Consider the following 25,824-nt stretch of genomic DNA (forward strand, 5'->3'; position numbering starts at 1 on the left):
TTTCTGGTAGAAATGTCAACAACCTTAGATGCACAGATTCAGTTCAGTTCAGTCGCTCAGTCGTGTCCAACTCTTTGTGACCCCATGGACTGCAGCACACCAGGCTTCCCTGTCTGTCACCAACTCCCAGAACTTGCTCAACTCATGTCCATCGAGTTGGTGATGCCATCCAACCATCTCATCCTCTGTCATTCCCTTCTCTTCCTGCCTTCAATATTTCCTTACATCAGGGTCTTTTCTGATGAGTCCATTCAGGTAGCCAAAGTATTAGAGCTTCAGCATCAGTCCTTCCAATGAATATTCAGGGACTGGTTTCCTTTAGGATTAACTGGTTTGATCTCCTTGCTGACCAAGGGACTCTCAAGAGTCTTCTCCAACACCACAGTTCAAAAGCATCAATTCTTCATATTCAGATATGCAAATGATACCCCTCTAATGGCAGAAAGCAAAGAGTAACTAAAGAGCCTTTTGATAAGGGTGAAAGAGGAGAGTGAAAAAGCTGACTTAAAAGTCAACATTCAAAAAATTAAGATCATGGCAAACAGTCCCATTACTTCATGGCAAATAGAATGGGAAAAAGTGGAAACAGTGACAGATTTTATTTTCTTGGCTCCAAAATCACTGAGGATGGTGACTGCAGCCATGAAATTAAAAAGACACTTGCTCCTTGGAAGGAAAGCTATGACAAACCTAGACAGTGTATTAAAGAGTAGAGAGATCACTTTGATGACAAAGGTTCATATAGTCAAAGCTATGGTTTTTCCAGTAGTCATGTACAAATGTGAGAGTTGGCCCATAAAGAAGGCCGAGTGCCGAATAATTGATGCTTTTGAACTATGGTACTGGAGAAGACTCTTGAGAGTCCCTTGGACTGCAAGGAGATCAAACCAATCCTAAAGGAAATCAACCCTGAGTCTTCATTGGAAGGACTGATGGTGAAGTTCCAATACTTTGGCCACCTGATGTGAAAAGCCATCTCATTGGAAAAGACCCTGATCCTGAGAAAGATTGACTGTAAAAGAAGGGGCAGCAGAGCCTGAGATGGTTAGGTAGCATCACTGACTCAATGAACAGGAATTTAACCAAACTTCAGGAGATAGTGGAGGATGGAGGAAGCTGGTGTGCTGCAGTCCATGGGGTCGCAGAGTAGGACATGACTTAGCAACTGAGCAATAACAGCCATTTTAAAAAAAATGTGTTTTTCACTTATTTTTTTGGAGAGAGCTGGAAAATTTCTGTACGGACACGTTAAGTATTAATGGTGTCTGAAAATGGTACTTGTTAAACTTCAGCATGCCCACAGATCTCTGAGGGATGCTGTCATCATGCAGGTTCCAGTTCAGTGAGCTGCATGGGGCCAGACTGTCCAGCCCGCAGGTCACGTGCATGCTGCTGGCCAGGGCCTCCTTTTGTGTACTAAGGTGCATGCATTTTCTCTCATTTTATTTTTGTTTTATTTTCTTTAGAAATTCTCCTAAAAGGACACTTTACCTTCCTTGTAAGAGCTATTGTTACTGATGCTATTACTTAATTTCAGAATTTCACTGACAGGTTTTAGTGATTAGCTCTATATTGTTATATGTGGCATTCTGTTTTTTTACCATTAAAAAAAATTAAATTTTTATACAGTTTTTTTTTAAAGATTACTTTCAATTTGCCATTGTTATAAAACATTGGCTAGATTCCCCATGTTGTATAACACATTCTTGACCCTGTCTTAAACCCAGTAGTTTGTACCTCCCCATCGCTATATTGCTGCCCCGTCCCTGAGCACACTGGCAACCACTACTGTGTTCTCTGATTTTGTTTCTTTTTTGGTCCCACAGATAAGTGATATTATACAGTATTTGTCTTTTTCTGTCTGACTTATTTCACTTTAGCATAATGTCCTCCAAGTCCATCCACATTGCTGCAAATGACATTAGTTCCGTCTTTTTTATGGCTGAGTAGTATTCCATTCACACATTGTATTCATAAATATGTTTATACTTTACTCCATTTATAAAAACGTGCAGCGTCCTGCTTTGACATTTAGTTGGGTTCCTGTAGGTTGTTTTCAGTGGTTTCTTTTTTGTTTGGCACTTTCAGAAAGGTTTGCAGGCTTTTGGACCTTGAATGGTCTGGAAACCCTGCCTACTTATTGTATAACGATGCAATAAGATACAGGGATACATTGCAGCCGCTTGTGGCTGTTGAGGCTTTGCTTAGCTCCGTCCCATCTTAGCATCAGGTGAGAACCCCAGGTGACCTCAGTCAGTGGAGAAAGACCAAACCTGTGTCCCCAGGAGGCTGCCTGGCTGGGCTTGGACCCTGTTCATATTATGCTGTCAGCATGAGTTTCGCCCTGTGCAGGCATGTGGGGCAAGTGGTGTTTCCCATCAAAGAAAGTGACCTTATCGCAGCCCTGGTCTTCTTTTCATCTGGGAGCCTGCCTTCTGTGTCAGTCTTCACTCTGCGTGGTCACTTCTTCATTCTGTCTTTTGAAAAATTCCACCGCCAATATCCTTCCTTCTGTAGCGGGATCTGGGGAGTTTTGTGTTCTTGCAGCCTCATTGGTCAGCGTGTGCATTAACGGGCCCCACGGGGCTTTGGGCTCTGTTCCCTTGTCATCACTCATCAGGTATCGTGGTGATGCCACACAGCGTAGGGAAGTGAAGTCGCTCAGTCGAGTCCGACTCTTTGCGACCCTGTGGACTGTAGCCCACCAGGCTCTTCCATCCATGGGATTCTCCAGGTAAGAGTACTGGAGTGGGTAGTGCTTCTCAAAGGTTAATCTGTATCACAAGAGCTATTATTCTTGACCAAACATCCAGACTCTTCCACAAGAGCTGCACTGTTTTTCATTCCCATCAACCCTGCACAAGCATTTCAATTTCTCCCATATCCATACTAATAATTGGTAATTTCCAATATCCCTCCCTCCTTCCTTCCTTCCTAATAGGCATGAAGTGATATCTCATTGTGGTCTTGATTTGCATTTTGTTCTTGAGTTGTAGGCATTTTTTAATCTGTTCTGGATATTAACCCCCTATCAGATACATGATTTGTAACTATTTGTCCCTTTCTGTAGGCTGTCTTTTCATTCTCTTGTCTCAATAATACGCAGAAGTTTGTAATTCTGAAGTTCAATTTATGTATTTTATTCTTTTATTTCCTTTCCTTTTGGTACTGTATCCATGAAGTCATTTCTAAATCCAGTGTTATGAAGATGTTCCCCCATGTATTCTGGGAGTTCTGGTTTTAGCTCTTGTGTTTAGGTCTTTGATCCATTTTGAGCTAGTTTTTGTTTATGCAGTAAGGTAAAGGGTCACTTCATTTTCCTGCATATGGATATCCAGTTTCCCCAGAATCGGTCATTGAAAGCACTATCCTTTCCCCATTAATATTCTTGGCATCATGTTGAAAGTTTACTTACCATATATGTAAGGGTTTCTGGGCCTTCTGTTCTATTCCATTAGCCTGTGTCTGTTCTCATGCCAATGTTACACTGTCTTGATTACTTTGTAGTAGGTTTTGAAATCAGGAAATGTGAATTTTCCAACTTTGTTCTTTTTCAAGATTATTTTGGCAATTCGGAGTCCCTTGAGAATTCATGTGAATTTGGGGATGAATTTTTCTCTTTCTGTAAAAATGCCAGTGGGATTTTGATGGGGATTGCATTGAATCTGTAGATTGTTTTGACCTTTGATACTAAGTTTTCCAGTCCATGAATTCAAGATAACTCTTTATTTATGTGTTCTTTATATTCATGTAGAAATGCTTTGTAGTTTCCAGTGTACAGGTCTTTTGTCTCTTGGTTTAAATTTCCTCTTAATTATTTTATTATTCTTGATGCTATTGTAAATAAAATTGTTTTTTAAATTTCCTTTTCAGATTGTTCATTGTTAGTATATAGAAGCATAGCTAGTTTTTGCATGTTGATTTTATATCCTATAACTTTGATACATTTATTAACTCATAATTTCTTGCATGTGTCTGATTTTTAAGGTGTTCTGCATGTAAGATTCATGTGCAAACAGAGATTATTTTAGTTCTTTCCAGTTTGTTGTTGTTTAGTCCCTAAGTTGTGTCTGACTTTTCTGTGGCCCCATGGACTACAGGCTGCCAGACTCCTCTGTCCATGGAATTTCCCAGGCGAGAATACTGGGGTGGGCTGCTATTTTCCTTCTCCAGGGGATCTTCCTGACCCCAGGATCAAACCTGCGTCTTTTGCTTTGCAGGCGGATTCTTTACCTGAGCCACTGGGGAAGCCCCCTTTCCCATTGTGGTACCTTTCATTTATTTTTCTTGCCTGATAGCTCTGGCAATGCTGTGTTAAACTGAGGTGTTGAGTGTGGACATCCTTGTCTTTTTCCTGATCTTCGAGGCGAACTTTCAGCCTTTCACTATTCAGTGAGATGCTGGCTGTGGGTCTTCATGTTCGAAAAGCTTTCTCCCTGGCTGCACATATGGTCTATCCTTGAGGATGTTCCATGTACACGTAAGGAAAATGTGTATTCTCCTGTGGCTGAGGGGGGTTCTGGGTGTGTCTGCGATGTCTGTTTGGTTTATAGAGTTGTCTAGGTCTTCTGTTTCCTTCCTGATCTTCTGTCTGGTTGCTCCTCGCGTTACTGAAGTGGGATGTCAAGGTCTCCAGCCAGTAGTGCTGTACATCTATTTTCTTCAGCTGTGTCAGCGTTTACTTCATATATTTTGAGGCTCTTTTCTCATCATACAATGTCCTTCTTTGTCTTCTGTAACAGTTCTGACTTACAGTATATTTTGGCTAATGTTGGTATAGTGGTCCCAGGTCTCTTTTTATTAATATTAGCATGAAATAGACTTTCCCATCATTTTCTTTCCAACTTGATTGTGTCTTTGGGTTAAAACTGAGTCTTAGCACATTGTTGGATCATGTGTTGTTGTTTTTTTTCCTCCATTCTGCCAGTCATCTGCCTTTTGATTGGAGGGTTTAATCTTTTTACAATTAATTACTGATAAGGAAGAAGTTTACCAATCTGCAATTTTTGAGGGTGTGCATCTCTTCCAGCTTTTTGTCCTTTATTTCTCTAGAAGCCTTTCTTCTTAGAATGATCTTTATGCTTCAGACAGACTATTAAGATGTGACAGTCACAGCGTAAGTGACTTTTAGGAGAACGCTGTATGAAACACGGAAGCTTGAGGCAGTTGTTATGAGGCCCTTCATATCCTAGTCCTGTCCTTGCTGGGTGGGGTGATGGGGCCGTGTCTGCGGGACTCTGGAACTGCTGGGCCGGCATCCTGTGATGCTGTTTGGAAAGGAGCAGAGTGAGCGCTTGACTGGGTGAGGGGTGACTCCTTCCTCTGTGAAGCTGAGTTTACAGGAATGCATGTCGTGTGATCCTCAGGACAGCCCTGCTGGTGGGGGAGAGAGGGTCTTCCCTTGGTACCTGGGGAGACGGGCGCCCTCAGAGACAGATGCCTTGTTCAGGGTCAAGTGTGTGTTGGTGGAAGGGTTAGAATTGCCCTCCCAGGACCCCAGCTTCATCATCCTCTGTGCCCCTGGGTGGCACCAGGGAGGAGGAAGGGGAAAGGGGGAGGGGATGTGTTTCTGCCCACTCAGACCCTGCCAGGATGTGGATTCTTTGCTCCCAGGATTTGTGAACCTTAAAGGAAAATGCAGGTCAGTTCCTTGCACGGTGCCCGACACACAGTAGGTCTTCATTCATTTCCGTTTTCCTGGGGAAATTTTGCAGGAAAGATGATGTGTTCCTGAGAGTCCCGGGACCCTTGGGCTCAGGATGGTTTCGGGGCTGTTAGGTCTACGGGCAGAGCTGTGTTTCTCCCCATTTCCTGGCTGGGTGGTCACGTCGTGGCTTGGAGTGTCGCAGCCAAGGCCGAGGGTTTGAAGCCTTTTGGAGGTGGGACCTGCTCGTGCCCCCATCATGCTCACAGTTCTGTCCTTTCTTTACTTCTTGAGCCCCTGGCGGTCACTGGGGGCGGTTCCCAGGGTGCAGAAGTCCTCCTGCATCGAGCTCCATCCTCAGGGCCGTCTCACGTAGCCTCTGGTAGGTCAGTGCTGGGTTTGGGTGTGCCCGGGTGCTGTTTGAGTGCACAGAGCCTTCTCTAAGCCTGGCAGGGTCACCTGGGGCTTGCCCGAGGTGAGGACGTGCCTACAGGCACTGGTCCCTCTCGGCTCCCTGGGGAGTAGGCACCTGAGGATAGAGGCGACGGGTATTACGGAGGCCCTTGCCCTATTTAGCAGAGTCAATCTCACGTTCTCATGTCAGAAATAGATCCTCTTTCCCCTCCTTAAGCCCGGGTGCTGCCCCGGGGGTAGTAATCCGTTGAGGAAACCCGAGGAGGTGGGAGACGCCGGGGACTACAGCTCCCAGGCCCCAGGAAGGGAGCACCTTCGGGATCGGCTCTGATGGGGACGCAGGTACACTGTCACTGTCGCCGTCTGCCCTGCTCTCTGCGTCTGTGCCTGGCTCCCCGGGGGAGGGGGGGCCCCCACCTCCCAACTGTGCGGCCATTCTGGAAACACTGGACGTGTGACATCTTCCCTCTGCTGTGGGCCCCCTTTGGTGGCTTATTTGTTGGGGGCAAAGGAGAAGAGGGGAGGGTGCTCAGTGACCCAGAGCCCTGCGTCTTGCAGGGCGGGGACCAGCCAGGGTCTGAGGGGTCGCCCTGGGTCCCCCTCCTCTGCACCTGGAGTGGGGCCCATGTGGGCTCTGACAAGCGATGCTGTTTGCAGGGCCATGTCTCGGATGAAGAGTTCTGAAGTTCAGCATCATTTCTAAGAAAATCTTCCCTAAGGAAGAAGTCTCTGGGTCCAGAGTTACTGAGGCCAAGTAAGGGGAAGTCTGGATCTTTGGTCTCTTGGCATTCTCAGACTCTTTGGGTTTAAAATATGGGTGCAAAGTGGAAATGATGATGGCAGGAGCCACATGCCACCGGTCAGCTGAGGTGACCTGTGTTCTAGGCTGGGTCGGGGAGAGTCAGGTCGGGGGCCTTGAAGCAGCCTCCATGGGTGGGGAGAAGCTCTGCAGGATGGTCCAGGCTGCCGTGGGAGGGCGGTTCTGACATCTAGTCTGGCTGCATTGGCTGAGCACACCCTGCCCGCATCCTGCCTAGTATGGGTTGCCCCGTCCTACGTCATGGTTAAGGTGGGGGTCTCAGGTGCCTCAAAGAGCACTTTGGAGCTAAGGAGGGTGAATCAGCAGAGACCCAGAAGGCAAAGGGGGTGCTCTATTTATTGGATGCAGAAAAGCTGAGCTGTGATGGGGGAGCAGAGGGACCTGCCTTCTCTTCCTTGTGGCCCTCTTTCTGCTGGTGGATCTGAAGGGCCAGGAAGCATGCAACCTCCCGAGGGTGCGAAGGGCCCCTCTGAGCCCACAGGGTCAGGGATAGGGGCCCTGCCCGGGGCCTGAGCTCTGCGGGAGGACAGACCTTAGCCACAGGACCTGTTTTTCTCTGTCAGGGTGAGCTGTTTTTACTCACAACACTTCTGACACCAAATGTAAGGTGTTTCCTCCCAACATCATTTCTCCAGCTCTTCAGGCACCAGCTGAGTGTCCTACTGCCCAGCTCAGCTCTGACACCATCTGCCCGGAGTTAGAACCAGACCCCATAGGTTAAAGGGCCTGACATGGCCCCGGGACACAGCTCAGGAACAGCCAGATGGGAGTGATGCATAAGGTAAGGTCTAGGGGTGGGGTGCACCCCTCTCAGCACCCCAGAGTGTTCACCAAACCAGGAAGCTCCCCGAACTCTGTCCTTCAGGGGTTATGTGGAGGCTCCGTTCCTTATGTGTGATTGATTAACTCATTGGCCATTGGTGATTAATTCAGTCTCCAGCTCCTCTCCCCTCCCCAGAGGTCATAGGATGAGGCTGCAAGTTCCAGCCCTCTTTTGGTGAGCCCCAATTCACCTCAGTCTTTTGGTGAGCCCCAATTCTGAGGCAGTTTAGGGAACCCCAGCCCCCCAGCCGTCTGTCACCTCATCAACATACAAAAGACACTCACCACTCTGGAAATCCCATGAGTTTCAGGGGTATTGTACCAGGAACTGGAACAAGACCAGATACATATCTGTTTACCATCCAGGTAGCGCATACAAGCCTCAAAGCACATCCTTGGGGTGTCGAGAACCAGTGAGCTTGGAAAGCGTGAGGACAGGGCAGGGGCTGGGAGGAATATGTGCTGTGTATTTGCAGAGGACTATCTAGTAGCTAAAGCAGGTAGTTTTGGTCACAATGGAAGATTCCTTCTTGGGTCTTGATACTGTCTTTCTTCCCGTGAAGCCCCCTGTGTGGAATGATGGTTCTTATCTTTCCTGAGCATTTGTCATCATGATCCACAATCACAGAAAACTAACCAATCTAATCACATGGACCACAGCCTTGTCTTATTCAATGAAGCTACGAGCCATGCCATGTAGGGCCACCCAAGACAGACAGGTCATGGTGGAGCGGTCTGACAGAATGTGGTCCACTGGAGAAGGGAATGGCAAACCACTTCAGTATTCTTGCCTTGAGAACCCCATGAACAGCATGAAAAGGCAAAAAGATAGGACACTGAAAGATGAACTCCCCAGGTTGGTAGGAGCCCAATATGCTACTGGTGATCAGTGGAGAAATAACTCCAGAAAGAATGAAGGGATGCAGCCAAAGCAAAAACAACACCCAGTTGTGGATGGGACTGGTGATAGAAGCAAGGTCTGATGCTGTGAAGAGCAGTATTGCATAGGAACCTGGAATGTTAGGTCCATGAATCAAGGCAAATTGGAAGTGGTCAAACAGGAGAGATGCAAGAGTGCACGTCACCATTTTAGGAATCAGCGAACTAAAATGGACCGGAATGGGTGAATTTAACTCAGATGACCATTATATCTACTACTGTGGGCAAGAACCCCTTAGAAGAAATGGAATAGCCGTCATAATCAACAAAAGAGTCCAAAATGCAGTACTTGGATGCAATCTCAAAAACAACAGAATGATCTCTGTCTGTTTCCAAGGCAAACCATTCAGTATCATGGTAATCCAAGTCTGTGTTCCGACCACTAATGCTGAAGAACCTGAAGTTGAATGATTCTGTCAAGACCTGTGAGACCTTTTAGAAGTGAAGTGAAGTGAAATGAAGTCACTCGGTCGTGTCTGACTCTTTCCAACCCCATGGACTGTAGCCCACCAGGATCCTCCATCCATGGGATTCTCCAGGCAAGAATACTGGAGTGGGTTGCCATTTCCTTCTCCAGACCTTTTAGAACTAACACCAAAAAAGTGTCCTTTTTATTATGGGACTGGAATGCAAAAGTAGGAAGTCAAGAAACACCTGGAGTAACAGGGAAATTTGGCCTTGGAGTATGGAATGAAGCAGGGCAAAGGCTAATAGAGTTTTGCCAAGAGAACGCACTGGTCACAGCAAACACCCTCTTCCAACAACACTAGAGAAGACTTTACACATGGACATCACCAGATGGCCAACACCGAAATCAGACTGGTTATATTCTTTGCAGCCAAAGATGGAGAAGCTCTATGCAGTCAGCAAAAACAAGACTGGGAGCTGACTGTGGCTCAGATCATGAACGCCTTACTCCCAAATTCAGACTTAAATTGAAGAAAGCAGGGAAAACCACTAGACCATTCAGGTATGACCTAAATCAAATCCCTTTCGATTATACAGTGGAAGTGAGAAATGGATTTAAGGGACTAGATTTGATAGATAGAGTGCCTGATGAACTGTGGATGGAGGTTCATGACATTGTACAGGAGACAGGGATCAAGACCATCCTCAAGAAAAAGAAATGCAAAAAGGCAAAATGGCTATCTGAGGAGGCCTTACAAATAGCTGTGACAAGAAGAGAAGCAAAAATAAAAGGAGAAAAGGAAAGATGTATCCATTTGAATGCAGAGTTCCAAAGAATAGCAAGGAGAGATAAGAAAGCCTTACTCAGGGATCAATGCAAAGAAATAGAGGAAAACAATAGAATGGGAAAGAGTAGAGATCTCTTCCAGAAAATTAGAGATACCAAGGGAACATTTCATGCAAAGTTGGGCTCAATAAAGGACATAAATGGTATAGACCTAACAGAAGCAGAAGATATAAAGAAGAGGTGGCAAGAATACACAGAAGAACTGTACAACAAAGATCTTCATGACCCAGATAATCATGATGGTGTGATCACTCACCTAGAGCCAGACATCCTGGAATGTGAAGTCAAGTGGGCCTTAGGAAGCATCACTACGAACTAAGCTAGTGGAGGTGATGGAATTCCAGTTGAGCTATTTCAAATCCTGAAAGATGATGCTGTGAAAGTGCTGCACTCAATATGCCAGCAAATTTGGAAAACTCAGCAGTGGCCACAGGACTGGAAAAGGTCAATTTTCATTCCAATCCCAAAGAAAGGCAATGCCCAAGAATGCTCAAACTACTGCACAATTGCACTCATCTCACACGCTAGTAAAGTAATGCTCAAAATTCTCCAAGCCAGGCTTCAGCAATATGTGAACCATGAACTTCCAGATGTTGAAGCTGGTTTTAGAAAAGGCAGAGGAACCAGAGATCAAATTGCTAACATCTGCTGGATCATCAAAAAAGCAAGAGAGTTCCAGAAAAACATCTATTTCTGCTTTATTGACTATGCCAAATCCTTTACCTGTGTGGATCACAATAAACTGAGGAAAATTCTGAAAGAGATGGGCATACCAGACCACCAGACCTGCCTCTTGAGAAACCTGTATGCACGTTGGGAAGCAACAGTTAGAACTGGACATGGAACAACAGACTGGTTCCAAATAGGAAAAGGAGTACCTCAAGGCTGTATACTGTCATCCTGCTTGTTTAACTTCTATGCAGAGTACATCATGAGGAATGCTGGGCTGGAAGAAGCACAAGCTGGAATCAAGATTGCCGGGAGAAATATCAGTGACCTCAGATATGCAGATGACACCACCCTTATGGCAGAAAGTGAAGAGGAACTAAAGACCCTCTTGATGAAAGTGAAAGAGGAGAGTGAAAAAGCTGGCTTAAAACTCAACATTCAGAAAACTAAGATCATGGCATCTGGTCCCATCACTTCATGGCAAATAGATGGGGAGACAGTGGCTGACTTTATTTTTCTGGGCTCCAAACTCACTGTAGATGGTGACTGCAGCCATGAAATTAAAAGACGCTTACTCCTTGGAAGGAAAGTTATGAACAACCTAGACAGCATATTAAAAAGCAGAGACATTACTTTGCCAACAAAGGTCTGTCTAGTCAAGGCTATGGTTTTTCCAGTGGTCATGTATGGATGTGAGAGTTGGACTATAAAGAAAGCTGAGCACCGAAGAATTGATGCTTTTGAACTGTGGTGTTGGAGAAGACTCTTGAGAGTCCCTTGGACTGCAAGGAGATCCAACCAGTCCAATCTAAAGGAGATCAGTCCTGGGTGTTCATTGGAAGGACTGATGTTGAATCTGAAGCTCCAGTACTTTGGCAACCTGATCGAAGAGCTGACTCATTGGAAAAGACGCTGATGCCGGGAAAGATTGAAGGTGGGAGAAGGGGACGACAGAGGATGAGATGGTTGGATGGCATCACTGACTCAATGGACATGAGTTTGGGTGAACTCCAGGAGTTGGTGATGGACAGGGAGGCCTGGCGTGCTGCAGTCCATGGGGTCACAAAGAGTCAGACATGACTGAGTGACTGAACTGAACTGTCATCTTGATGATGGCAGAGAATGAATTCTAGGAAGATGAAGGTGAACTTTAGGCATCTGTATAGGTGACCATTAGTCTGTTGTGACTGTTTCCATAGCTCAAATCATGGGCAGATGGAGAATGAGGTGTTAAGTTTGAATTTTGATGCTGAGCTGAAGTCTGAATTAGCTTTGCAGTAGGAGACCCAGCCCCCCAGACACCGTCCACATGAGGGACAGTGAGTATTCTGAGGGGCACTCACCTAATGCAGGTGGGCTTCCGAGTAGTGTGCTTGGGACACCAAGCCCCTCAGTGGCTGTCTGACTGGTGAATGGTCTTCCTGTTTTTCCTTTCCTCTCGTCCAAGGAGTAAACTTCTCCAGACTTGGGGGGACCTGATTTTTGGTCAGTGATGTGTCAGTGTGTTGGATTCCTAAAGAAGTTAGCAGTTATTTAGGGCTGTTACCAAAGGGGATTATCAATAGCTGAGAGTCCCCTGCTGGATTCCTGAGAACAAGTTCATGCAGAAGGTGCTTCAAGCATGTGCAAGCCACTTTTGCAGCATCAATAAAAACAATGATTGGGCATGCATGCTGCAGGCTGTTTCTCTTCCCATGTTATCCTTCCAGGGTCTTGACCAAGATTTGGCCTCACACCTGTATCTTGCATTGAAAACAAGCTTAGGGACCATATCTGATGGTTCTGTGATTCCCCATGCTGGACTGAGAACATAGTGAATGCTCCATGTATATTGGTGGAGTGGATTCAGGAGAAGAATGATGAATTTCAGGGCTCAGATGAGCGTGCAAAGAGGTGGTTAAGGACGATAGTACCAGCCGTTCAGTGGTTGGCTGGGAACTCCTGGGTGGATGAGAGCCTCAGTGTAATGTGCTACCTTCAGCAGCAGGAACCTTTCAACTGGTTTCTAAAGAACATGCTCTTCTTTCATAGGAATTGATTCTGGATGAGAATTACTTGGAAATCGAGGCAGCAATATGAGTCCTCACTTTTTCTACACAGTGCTAGATCCCTGTAGAAGGAGAATTAACTGCCTGAGCCTGTGTTTCCTGCCCCCCCCGCCCCCCGCCCCGCCACTGGTTTTCCAGACCGTGTGTGATACGGCGGACTGTCACCTTAGGAGACACGTCTGCCCTGTCCCACACAGCCGCTCCTGAGTCGCTGGGAGCGAGTGCTGGGCGAGGAGAGGGTGCGAGCCTAGGGCCGTGAGTGACGCGGCGGCTGCGTCTGCATTTTGGGAAGCCCAGGTCTGTTCTGTGCACACCCTTACTCTGCATCCTGATAGAAGATGCCCTCCTTGCACAGAAAAGCAGCCTGAGATCCAGAGTGTCCTGGGAATTTCTGCTCGCAGACCCAGCTCCCGAGGCCCAGCGCCCAGAACAGGATCCCTGGGGTGTGACAGGTGTGCAGATGGGGGATGGGGAGCATGGGAAGGCGCCACGCGTGGCGGGAGGGCCTGCCATTTCCGGTCACCCCGCCGGTCAGAGCTTTAGCCCTGCCCCAGGTACAGTGTGATCAGGTTGAATACTCGATGACCTGACGGTGCGCCAGAGCAGGGCGGCCAGGCCCTGTCGCGATGGGCTCACTGCGAGGTGGCCTCTGGGAGATGAGTTGATACAGAACCACGTATGGGCTGTTCCCAGGCCCCAGCGGATACCCTAGAGCCTCAGCCATGCCTGCAGAGTGCCCGAGGGCTGCAGGGTCCGTGGGAGGGGCCCCTCGTCTTGGCTGCCACGCTGTGACATCCGTGGGACTAGCAGACGTGGATCCAGAGGACCAGAGCCTGGGTCGCCCGCCAGACCAGAACATTTTGCTTGCTGGAGCGTGGCCCCAGAGCCTGCTTTCCGAGTGAAGGGCCATGTGGCAGAGGAGAGCCCGTCCTCCGAGGGCTGGTGACTCCCGGTGCCGGGGCCGGGCCGCGAGTCCCTCATGCTCTGAGGTCAGGAAGCAGCAGTCTTCCTGTCCCTCCTGAGCAGCTGTGCCGCGGGCGACCTCCAGGTGCCCACCCCGCCTAGTCTGCGGGGACTGCTGTCACGCACGACACGCGCACCTCCCACGGCTCTGGAGGCTGGACAGCCGAGATCACAGTGCCGGCAGAGTCAGTGTCTGACGAGGGCACCTTCCTCGTTCGCAGACGCCCGCTTCTCCCTGTCCTCCCGTGGTGGACACGCAGTACACACTCACTTTCTGATCTCTCCTCTTTTGCTTCTTCCCAGTTTTTCTGAGATGTAATTGACATACAGCACTGAATGTCTGTAAGATATATAGTATGTTGATCTGATACATCCATCATGAAATGATGGCCACAGTATGTATAGTGGACACCCATCATCTCATATAGATACAAAGTAAAAGGGAACAATTTTTTCTATTACAATGAGAGCTCTTAGGATTTACTCGGTTAACTTTCACATATAACATGAGCAATGTGAATTATATTCACCATGTTGTATGTTACGTCTGAGCTCTTCTTCTAAGGGTCCTGATCCCATTATGGAAACCCCACCCTCATGACCTCATCTCACCTAGTGACCTTCCAAAGGCCCTCCACCTTGGGGGTCTGGGCTTCGACCTGTGGATTTGGGGGGCACGCAGCAATGCAAGCAGCAGCAGCCTCTCAGGGCCCCATTCCTGCCTGTGCCGCCCCGTCAGTCCCCTGTGGCTTGCGGAGGAGCACCGGGAGCAGCTGGGCGGGCTGCTGCTGGTCTCCGGCTACTCGAGGGCTGAGCGGCCCAGCCAGCAGGGACTCGGTAGCCACTGATAGGACTGTGAAGAGGACTGTCACTTGGAGACGAAAGTCATTGCAGGTTCATGCTGTTAGATCTTATGAGAGGAACAGCAGCAGAGGAAGTGGTCAAGTGCGGTAGTTCGGAGTATGCCTCCACGCTGGGTCTGGGCTCAGCCCTGCTAGACCCGCCCTCCATGTGCGATAGCCCGTCTCAGAGCCGCGGGTCATCGTGCTCCAAGCGCTGCTGCCTCGGGCAGTCCTCCGTGTCTGCCATTCTTCCCCAAATGCTGATTTCTGTATGAGCCGAGGACCAGCTAGTCATACTTTATCCTAGAAACCTAGAAGCCACAGCCATGACTCCTGAAGGGTCCAGAGGAAGAAAAGGTGTGCTTCTCTTTGAAAAATGAAGTGTGAGGCTCAGGGGGCGCTGGACTTTGGGGTGCGCCCTGTGCGCTAGCGCACGCTGGTACGGGCTGTTTGCACAGCGGCAGTAAAGCGCCCGAACGAGATCAAGTCCGTTTCCTGTCGGTTTATCTGGTGAGCAGGGGAGAAGCCCTACCCAGCTGCTGGCTGGTCCCCCTTCTGCAAAACTGTTGCTGCCTGAAGAGTAAACTGTGCTTTCTCCACAAGGTACAGAGTCTTCACTTACTTTTCCTCATTCTGTTTTTTCTTTTTTTTTTTTAACCTCCGAAGAGAAGAAAGTACAAAAAGAAAGGAAAAGAAAAGAAAATAGAGGCAAATCCTTGGCATTTCTAGAAACAGCCTGTACAAAAGAGCCCTGAGATCATTTTCATGTGACCTCCCGGAAGCATTTAATGGCCTCATTGTTGGCGGGAGGGGGCAGTGAATTCTCTGGAATTCCTAGAATGGTCAGAGGCTGCTTGGGCCGAGGCAGGAGATGCCTGGGAGTCACCAGGATCCAGGGTGAGGAGTGGGGAGGGAGGAGGAGCAGGCAGGACCACTGCTCTGAACCTTGATGACAGGTCTTTCTAGAAAGATAAATGATATTATTACATAATTGCCTTCCTGTGAAAATTCCAGCCCCGAAGTCTGCAGAGTCGAGTCCCTCTCGCTCTCTGTTCCTCCCCGCAGCCTCCCTCCCATCAGAGATACTCGGGGTTCTTCTGGGTCTTTTTCATGTGGAATTTCAGACGAGCTCGTGCACTGTTGTCAGTTCCCCCTTTTTGCAAGACTGTTAGTCCTGATCTCTCTTCCTCCTTCATCTTAGTCACCATTAGTCAAGAGCTCCAGTTCTCTGAAAAGCGCTGTGCATCACTGCGTCCTCATGTGAGGTCAGGACTTGGTCATCTCGTCCCAGGACCCAGAAGCTGCGGCCTTGGAGGGAGCGCGCTGCTTGCTGGGGCTATTAACCTCACTGGTGGGGTCCTCGCCGCCGGGGCCACCTGCCAGTCCCACCTGCCAGTCCCTGCGCTGGAAGGCCTCCCCAGGCTCCCATCGGGAGGGAGCACGTTGCTCGCTGGGGCTATTAACCTCACTGGTGGGGTCCTCCCCGCGGGATCACCTGCCAGCCTGCAGAGTCCCTGCACCAGAAGACCTCCCCAGGCTCCCATCAGGAGGTGTTTCCACACTCTCAGCAAAGCCTTGCGCCCTCAGCCTGTGCTGAGAGCTGAGGCTGTTGCAGTGTCTGGTATGGGTCTGGGCCCCAGCTGTGGAGTGGCTCCTCGGTGGGGAAGCAGACACGGAGTCAGCAGCAGGAAGGCAGCCTCGGACCCCTGGGATGGGTCTCCAGGGCCTGCGGGGTCCTAGAGCGGTGAGTAAGGCCAGAATGGGGAGGAGAGGGTGCGTGCTGCAGGGTGTCAGCAAGCTGAACTCGGGTTCTCTCACTGGGGCACGGCAGAACCCATCAACTGCCACGGGTTGTGGTGAAGGAAAGTGCAGTGTTTATTGCAGGTGCTAGACAAGGAGAAGGGGCAGCTCGTGCGCAAAACACCCGAAATCCACGATGGCTTCCAGCAGACGGTTGTTAAAGGCAACGTTTGGGGCGAGAGGTGCAGCTCCTGGACCTTCTGATTAGTTGGTGGTGAGGTGACAGGAATCTGAGTCATTAACCTTCTGGTTCTAGCCAGTCTGGGGTCTCCATGCTTGTAGTCAGCATGTGGTCACCACCCTCCACCTGGGGAGTTTCTGCAGCACAGCTCATGATGAGCATCATGTTGTCATGCTGATCCCTTACGGAGGCGCTGGGACCCTGCTTTATCCTTGAGCTGTTGTCACTAGTTTCCTTGCTGGACATTAGTTTCCTGCCTTTCCTCTGTTCCTGCATTCCGTCGCTTCCCTAGTTAGTAACTGTTTGGGTCTGCTCTTTGGAACTCAGGGAAAGCGTAGGAAATGAAAGCCTTTTTCTACAAGCAAGAAATAGGGATAAAGAGGGGCTTTGGTGCCCAGGGGGGCTCCACAGGGTCCTGCTCCATTTCCATCCTCCCTTTTCTTTGTCAATCCTCAGTCCCCAGGGGACCAGGTGTGGGACAAGAAAGGGAATACTGTTTTGGATGGGGAGGTTAATCATAAAGTTGGTTTCAAGGAGAGGAGGAAGAAAGGGGATCATCCCGGACAGGGGTCACAGGAGGGGAGCGGCAGGACTTGGGGCAGGCCAGTGGCCTGGATGGTGAATCTTGGGCTGGCCATTTCGCAGGAGCTTGAAGGCAGGCAGGGCTGTTGGTGGGCATTCTGTGTATCCCAAGGTGTACCCCAAGCCCCCAGCTGGCTTGTGAGGGGTGAAGGCGCAGCATGTGGAGGGAGCTGGGTCCAGGTCAGATGGGAGTGATAGCTGGTGTTGGCACCTGAAGGCCGTGGATGGATTTCAAATGCTTCTTTGGCCACAGTTAAGTGGCCTTGTGGGTTGCGCGGGCAGGAGGTCAGGGAGGCCACAGACAGCCCCTGGGTTTCTGCCACGCGTTCCTGCTGGGAGCCACTGCTGGGAGCTGAAGGGGGTGGTGGTGAGCAGGTGTGTCTGGGTTGCTCCAGCTTTCTTGTGTTCCCAGGTGTGGCAGTGATTGCTTTTTTTGTGTGTGTGTGCACACTCAGGTGACAATAAGTTACAAGAAGTGAGATTTCTCCTTCTAACACTGATGTTTGGGAGATGCTCAGCCGCCCAGAGCCTGTTCAGGAGCCCCGCCTATGGCTTAGGAGAGCCCTCTTGCTCCAAGGCCATCCCCAACTCCCAGGGGTCATCTCAGTTTTTTAAATGTTCAGCAGTCAGATGTGTCAAAATTTATAGCTCGTTCATTGCTTCTATAATTTGTGTTTCCATGGTTACTTGGGAAGTTGAGTTTCATGTGTGTGTTTGACGAATTGTTTGCTTCTGTCCTCTCCCTGTTCTTACACTGGGCTTCTCATCCCATGTTATTTTAATAAATGAGAGATTTACTGAGTGCAGATTGTTGCCTGTGTTCATGGTAGTTTCTCTCGAGGCTTTTTGCTTCCCTTTGGACTTTGCACAGATGATCTTTGGCTGTAGATGAATTGATTTCTCCTTCCTTGCCTCCTGGTGAAGAACTTGAGTCTAGTATGTATTTTTTGTTTTTAATTTTTTATTTTATATTGGAGTATAGTTGATTAACAATGTTGTTAGTTTCAGGCATATAGCAAAGTGATTCAGTTAACCATATACATGTATCCATTCTTTTTCAGATTCTTTTTTTCATTTAGGTTGCTACAGAATATTGAGCAGAATTCCCTGTGCTATTCAGTAGGTCCTTGTTGATTCTTTTATATATAGTAGGGTATATATTGTCAATCTCAAACTCCTAATTTATCCCTCCTCCCATGCTTCCCTCCTGGTGACTGTAAGTCTGTTCTCTATGTTTGTGAGTCTGTTTCTGTTTTGTAAATAAGTTCATTTGTATCCTTTTTTTTAGATTGCACATATGAGTGATATCATATGATATTTGTCTTTTTCTGACTTACTTCACTCACAATGATCATCTCTGTCTGGGTTCATCCACGTAGCTGCAGATGGCACTGTTTCACTTTTCGTGGCTGAGTACTATTCCACTGCGTGCATGAACCACATCTTCTTACCCACTCCTCTGTCACCCATGGTGCTGCAGATGGCACTGTTCCACATTTCGTGGCCGAGTACTATTCCATTGTGTGCATGAACCACATCTTCTTACCCATTCCTCTGTCAGCGGTCAGTCAGGTGGCTTCCGGGGCTTGGCTGTTGTGAATCGTGCCACTGTGAACACTGGGGCACACGTATCCTTTGGAACCATGATTTTCTTCAGATGGTCTGCATGCCTTTTGCTGCCTCTTTCTTGTGTCGGCCACCTGCCTACAGGAGGTGTCTGGTAGGTGCCTGTTATAAGGTTAAGAAGGCTCCTTATTTTATGCCCATCACTGAAATACTGATTCCTGCAAGCAGGAGACCCCCCCCCTCCCCCATCCTCTGTGCTTTGAATTTCAGGCTCTTCTTTATGGCTATTTTCTATTTCTCTAAAAGAAAAAAGATGAACTATGCTCCAAAAAAATGTAATTGAAAGAAAAAAAATGAAGAGCAGCCTTACAAATAAGTGCAAAGGTTGTCTATTTTCTTCTCATGCAAATGACAGTTTATCAGCACGATGTTAGAGCAGGTGGGTGGATTCAAACATCTATGGATTTGAATCTCACCTTTTCCATTTCTTAGCTGTGTGAGCTCGACAGCTAGCATATTGCCTCCCAGGCGTGGTTTCTCCACCTATAAAATGGGGTCATAATTCTACCTCAAGAACTGGCAATGTTTCATTACTCTTAATTAAGAACCACAATTTGTGCCTTATTATGAGTCTCATGTCCTTTTACTCCTTTTAATCTTCTAGAATGGTTCTAAAGCGTTTGGTGGGGTGTCTGACACAAGAGGTTGTCACTCAAGGGTGGTCATGGCCACCTCCTCAGTCATCATGGTGTCATCTTTATCTTGGGCAACATCATCAGGAGAGTCAGGGCAGAGGAGAGTCAGGGCTCCCCATCCCACGGGTCCTGTGTGTGCATTGTGGGGAAGCTTGGGGATTCGGCACAGTCTCCCCTTAGGATAGTTCGTGCTGCTGTAATGCGATGGTAGCGTTCATATTTGTAAGCCCGGCCCTTCTGGTGGTGCTAGAAGGATTTCTACACAGCACCACCCTGTTTTAATTACTTTTGCTTTTACAGTGTCTTCTGTGATGAGCAGATTGTTCTCTTAATGCTCTACGATGGACAGTCTTACCTTTTATTATATTTTGTCAGTTTTCATGAGATACTGCCTTTCATTGACAAAATTAATTTTAATTTTTAAGTTCATTATTTGAAGACAATCAAAACCTTTGTAACGGTTAATCTTCCCATTTAGGAATTTACGTTTCCAGACACCTAGGCCTTTTATCTCTCTCATGGAAGGGTGGTGATATTCCTTATTTTGTTGGGCTGGTCGTAGTACTGAATTAGCACAGACATGTATGCCTATCAGCTATGGAGAGTGGCTATTTTCCGTCTGTCTTCTAGTCACTCACCATGTGTGTGTGTGTGTGTCCTGCCCCTCACTGCCCTGCAGACTCTGGATTCGTTCTGGGGAGAAGAGTCCTGCCTCTTCAGAGAGGCAGTCCCCTCATCCTGCTGCATTTCCGTCCTGTTTGGCCTTGGACAGGCTTCCTTGGACAACCCATCTTCAGCCTTGCATGGTGTCCCCCAGAAGCCCCGTGGTGAGGACTGGTAGTGTCCTTGGTTCTGCTTGACCCTGAACTTGAGAACCAGGTAGGGTCTGGACCCATCCATAGGTTTTGGGTAAGTTCCCATGACGGCATCCAGTTGGGAAGCTCTTTCTGGGACACAAGTGCCCGGTCCTCGGCCCTGCTCTGCATCCTCTGGAGCTCGGGGTGTCTGCTGACCATGGTCCCAAGGCCATCATGGGAAGGCGCTTCCTAGACTGGGTCAGTGTCACTGCTGAGTTGTTCCCAGACCCTTCCTTTGTGTGTGTGGTTTGAAAGCAGGATGTCAGCATTTGGACGGGAACGATCCTGGGTTTGAACTTCCTTGTGTTGCCAGCATCCTCACGTTCCAGCTTCTCTACCCTGGAAGTAGCTGTAGCATCACTGGAATGCAGGTGCCGTCTAGGTGTGCCTGACGGTGGTGAGGGACAGTGAAGATTCTCAGCTTTAACTGTGCTCCTTTTCAGCAGTCCAAAGGTTCTGGCAACAGCATCCTGAGATTTTTATGATCACTTAGAAAACATTGCCTTTTCTTCAATTCCATTTCTTTCATGTATTTCTCAGTTTGTCTTATAAGCACCTTCTTACGCCATGAAAACAGAGTGGCCTCTGAGGTCAGTACAATCCTGAGTTTAATTTTTTTGATGAAAGGTATTTTGTCCCCTCTTGAGAAGCCCCAGCCTTCATTTCAAAGTGGCCGAACAGCCTCATCATGAAGCTTGGGATTTGTTGAGTGTCTAAATAGTCACTGTTATGACTCTAAATATTTAGTGTGAGAAAGCTAGACAGAAGGAAAACTTTATATTAACTCAGGAATTTCTGGAAGGGATCAGCGGCACTTAACAGAAATCAAGAGGTCCTTTGTTTCTGAAACATTTTGGAAGTAAGTGAAGACATTTCTTTTTCGCCCAAGTTTGTATATTCTTCAAGTTTTTGTCATGTCTGCCAATGGAACCACCTGATTGGTGATCAGCACCCAGAAAGTTCCATCTCTTCTGTGGGTCTGGGTGCAGCTGGTCTGGTTCCTACAGGAAGCCTGTGGGTCTGTGCTGGTGGGGGTCCAGGTGATGGGGCCCTGGAAATAGCGCCTGTACGTTTGTTCCTGGGGAGGGTGCTGTTTTCTCTCTTTTCAGCTCATCAGGTTCAAAAATCATGTCTTTGTTTTATCTGTTATATATCCACTTTCTTAAAAACACATGAAAATGCTTAAAGTGGTGAACAGCTTGACAGGCAACTATGTCTGTCATTTTTAAAAAAATTTAGTATAAAAAGTAAATCTCCCGAACATATATTGTCAGCTGAAGGTCACAGGCATGAAAGATGCATTTGGAATTGGTCCTGGGGCTTTTGGGTGACGTCCAAGGAAAGATTTTTCCTCTGGAAATGAGGGGAGACCTCTCAGGATGTGAGGGTTAGAGGTGATGACGGGCATGTGGTACTCTGCTGTCGTACGACCTGGTGCCCTTGCCAACATGCCAGCCAGTTGTTCAAAGACTCTCATGCCTGTGTGACCATTCGCCTTTTTGTTTTCTTTTTTAAGATTTTGAAACTTGAAGTCAACTTAGCTCCTGGAATTTAGAGTCCTTCCACTGGACATAAACATTGTAACACTTTTCAGGCTTACACATTCTTTGAGGGTGAAAGCAGGCACCTTTCATCAAATGCCTTTGCACGCATGGGTAATATTCAGCTTTCAGCAGTCAGATAATCCTGTATCAGGGTCTAGAAGTTCAGCGTTCCCTCTAAACACCAGCAGCCTTTACAGCTTGCAAGAAGCCACTGTGTTCTGCATCTGACAGCAGGGGACTTGCCTGCTGAGTCCTAGCTTGTAACTAGCATTTGTCTAACATTTACTGTGTGTTGTATCCTAAGTCTTGGCATGCGTTTGCTCACTTCATGCTCATAAAAGCCCTGGAGGGAGATGTTATCTTCACAGTGGGGGACACTGAGGCTCAGGGAGTGGGGTGATCCACCCACAGGTCACCCGCTGAGAGGGAGTGGGGTCAGGGGGTGGCAGACGTTGTCTGGCTCCCACACCAGATTCTTAGCCTGAGTGCCCAGATGCACCTTCTGCAGGGATTTCTAAATCCTCGACACTGGCCTCTCCCACGTCAGGTCGGAGGCAGGGCAGGCTTTGTTTCCGCCATTGAGTGGTCAGGGTGAGCTAGTTCAACATCCCTGGGTGACATGTCCCCACCCAAGGACACTGCGCCGCAGACACAGGCACAGTGGTGCTCGGGACTTTTGTCCACGGACCCTGTGCTGTCTGCCGATCTCCCTGTCGTCGAGTGAGTGTTTCCTCTGGACTTGGGGAGATTCCGTGGCATCCAGTGTCATGTGCCAGGGCCCTCTGGGAGGCAGCTGTCTCTCCCCTCCGCCCTGCAGAGGGGTGAAGCGCAGAGATTCCGTGGCATCCAGTGTCACGTGCCAGGACCCCCTGGGAGGCGGCCCTCTCTCCCCTCCGCCCTGCAGAGGGGCGGAGTGCAGAGCTGTCTTGGTGACCAGATGCTGCCCTCTGGCAGGGGGAATCTTCATCTTTGTTCCCCACCCCCCAACTCTGGAGCAGGGTCTTGGCCCTCACAATAGAAGTGAGAGTGTTGAATCAGAAGAAATAGCCTGGATTCCCGCCCCCACCATGGCACACACGTGGGCCCTGCCCAGGGCATCTCAGGCACTGCACACCATGGGCCAGAACCTAGTCTCAGATGAGGATGGTCCCGGGGGATGGGGTGAGGGCTGTAGCCTGGCAGGACCTGGGAAGGATGTGGGCTGTGATCTAGGTGCCATGGATGCCTTACAGGTATAGACTTGGCTTTGCAAGAGAGCAGAGGCCTGCCCAGTCCTTACCTGCCTGGCTTTTTGGGGGGGTGGGGTGTGGGAAGCACTCGGGCAGTGACCTGGGACCAGCAGCTTCCCAAGGCTTTTCTGGTGTCTGTGGGCCTTTATCCCTGTGGTCAGCGCCATGGCGACCAGCAGCCTGCTGCTTGTGGACTCCTTTCAAAGTCTGTCTTTTAAACAGTCTCCTTGAAAAAAAAAGAAAAAACACTTCTGTTTGTTTAAAAATTGTTTTAAAACTTGTATTCTTGGGTGCAAGGTGTAAAATTCACACTTGTGCAAATTCAGCATGTTGAGTGAAGGCCTTCTTGCCTTTTCAGCTTTGGAGTTGGGCATCATGCTGAGCCTGAAGAGGGGGCTGCAGGGGGCAACGGCCCCGTGACTGTGACTGTGACCGTGACCGTGACCTGTGACCTGTGACCGAGACCAGCCGCTACTTCTACGTTCCAGCCAGCTGGCCCCCAGACACCCAGAGCCCCAGAAAGCCCCCGACAGGTAAGCTCTGTTTGGATACTTGGCAGGACGTGGGTCTGTTCACTGTTGGTGACGGGGCCATTAGTAAATGCATCCTATTGCAAATCACTAAGTGTGGGCAGAGACGTCCCACTGGGCCCTTCCTTCCAGGGCTTCTTTTGGGAGCCCCGCCTGCTCGGTGGCCTCCCCCCTCCGTGTCTTGGAGCTGAGGTGGGTGGGATGGTAGAGCACAAGGCGCTGGGTGCAGGCCCTGCAGCCCAGCCTTTGTGCCACCGTCCCTGCTGCTCACCTGCTCCAGGCCCCTTGCGTTCTGTGCAGTGAGTGCTGGTCTGCACGTGTGCTCAGCTGCCCAGTTGGGTCTGACTCTTTTCCACCCGGTGGACTGTAACCTGCCAGGTTCCTCTGTCCATGGGATTTTTCCAGGCAAGAGTACTGGAGAGGGTGGCCATTTCCTTCTCCAGGGGATCTCCCCAACCTAGGGATTGAACCTGTGTCTCCTGCATTGGCAGACAGATTCTTTACCATTGAGCCACCTGGAAAGGCGTGAGTGCTGATATGCTCCCAGGTTATTCTGAGATTCCCACGGTGAGCCCTCAGGAGTTGGCAGCTGTTCTTTTTAGAGCTGGGCCAGAACAGAGCCGAGGTGGAGGGCCCTGCTGAGGCCCTGTTTTCTTTGTTGTGGATCTGCCCACCTGTAGCACTGCGACTGAAGGCGTGTGCACCTTGACGGTGCAGGGCGGGCGCGCCAGGACGGTTCAGGGTGGGTGCGCTAGGACGGTCCAGGGCATGTGCGCCATGACGTCCAGGGTGAACGTGCTGTGACGTCCAGGGTGGACGCACTGTGACGGTCCAGCTCGGGCGCGCCGTGACGTCCAGGGTATGTACGCCGTGACGGTCCAGGGCGGGTGCTGGCCCCTTCCGCCTCACTGCCTCCCGAGGAGGCTGACCTGGCGACGGACCTTCTCTCTCACTCCGGCTGGCCTGGCTGTGGGTTCTTACCATGCTGTTAGTGGGTCTGAGGTGTCCGGTAGAGCACTGAGGCTGGATGGCCTTCTTGCACGTGCGCCTGCTAGAGCCTTTGCGCAGAAAGAGTAGTGGGTAAGTGGAGATTGTATCAGCCAGCTCAGTTCAGTTCATTCAGTTCAGTTCAGTTGCTCAGTCGTGTCCAACTCTTTGCGACCCTGTGAACCACAGCAGACCAGGCCTCCCTGTCCATCACCAACTCCCAGAGTTTACCCAAACTCATGTCCATTGTGTCAGTGATGCCATCCAACCATCTCATCCTCTGTCGTCCCCTTCTCCTCCTGCCTTCAATCTTTCCCAGCATCAGGGTCTTTACAAATGAGTCAGCTCTTCGCATCAGGTGGCCAAAATATTGGAGTTTCAGCTTCAGCATCAGTCCTTCCAGTGAACACCCAGGACTGATCTCCTTTAGGATGGACTGGTTGGATGTCCTTGCAGTCCAAGGGACTCTCAAGAGTCTTCTCCAACACCACAGTTCAATAGCATCAATTCTTCGGCGCTCAGCTTTCTTCACAGTCCAACTCTCACATCCATACATGACCACTGGAAAAACCATAACCTTGATTAGACGAACTTTTATCAGTCATCTCAGCCGCTGGCATAAACCACATTCCGGCTGGCAATCTTGGAGGCCGGAAGTCAGAGATCAAGGTGTGGGCAGGCTGACCTCTCCTGAGGGCTGTCTCTGGGTGTGTAGACAGCCGTCTTCTCCCTGTGACCTCACATGCTGTGTTTCTACGTCCTCTTCTTAGAAGGACACCAGTCATATTATGGGATGAGACCTCTGTGAAGTCCTCATTTTACTTTGATTATTTCTTTAAAGCACAGTCACATTCTGAGATCCTGGAGGTTGAGGCTTTACCATGGCTGTGTCTGAATTTATCCCCTAACAGCGGGGAGCGCCCCCCAGGCCAAGTGGCTGAAGGGACTGGGGACTGGGGCCCACAGACAGCCCTTGGCAGGAAGGCTGTACTCTGTCCGCCTTGCGTCCTTCCCCTTCCCATCTCGTTTCTCCACCTCTCCTTTCTGCTGCCTCCTTGCTGACCTTGCTCTTCCCCTCCAGGTTTCCTCTGTGGTCCACAGAGCAGAACAGAAGGGTTCTTAATCTTTGGGGTTCATTCAGTAGATGCTTCCCGAGTGTCTTCCTTATCTTAGAGGCTAACATGGTGCACGTTCTGTTCCAAGCTCAAAAAACGCACGTGTGACGTTTTTGTGTTCCCCTCCAGTCAGTGGGCAGGACGGCTGATGTTGCCTGCAGTGTGATGCTCTTCCCTGGGTGTCAGTGAGGCTTCTCGAACTTTCCTGAACCTGTGTGGCCCTCGTGGTGGACAGATTGTGCCCTCAGACAGACTGCTTTCTCTGACATGGGACCTCTCCTCCCAGCAGAGGTGTATGAAGATCACAGAAGCACCTTGTCTC

The 25,824-nt window shown here is 49.2% G+C and overlaps 1 protein-coding gene across 7 annotated transcripts in view; it reads left to right on the forward strand.

Annotated features, from left to right (window-relative positions):
* Nucleotides 1-25,824, forward strand: part of GRB10 (growth factor receptor bound protein 10) — a 217,528-nt gene that overhangs the window by 13,676 nt on the left and 178,028 nt on the right. For all 7 annotated transcript variants that reach the window (XM_043872860.1, XM_043872867.1, XM_043872858.1 and 4 more), the window contains exon 2: nt 23,229-23,403. The gene's annotated coding sequence lies outside the window, so the exon portion shown is untranslated. The remainder of the gene's footprint in view (nt 1-23,228; nt 23,404-25,824) is intronic.

Source organism: Cervus elaphus, chromosome 18 (genome assembly GCF_910594005.1).
Source record: "Cervus elaphus chromosome 18, mCerEla1.1, whole genome shotgun sequence".
Taxonomy (NCBI): Eukaryota; Metazoa; Chordata; class Mammalia; order Artiodactyla; family Cervidae; genus Cervus; species Cervus elaphus.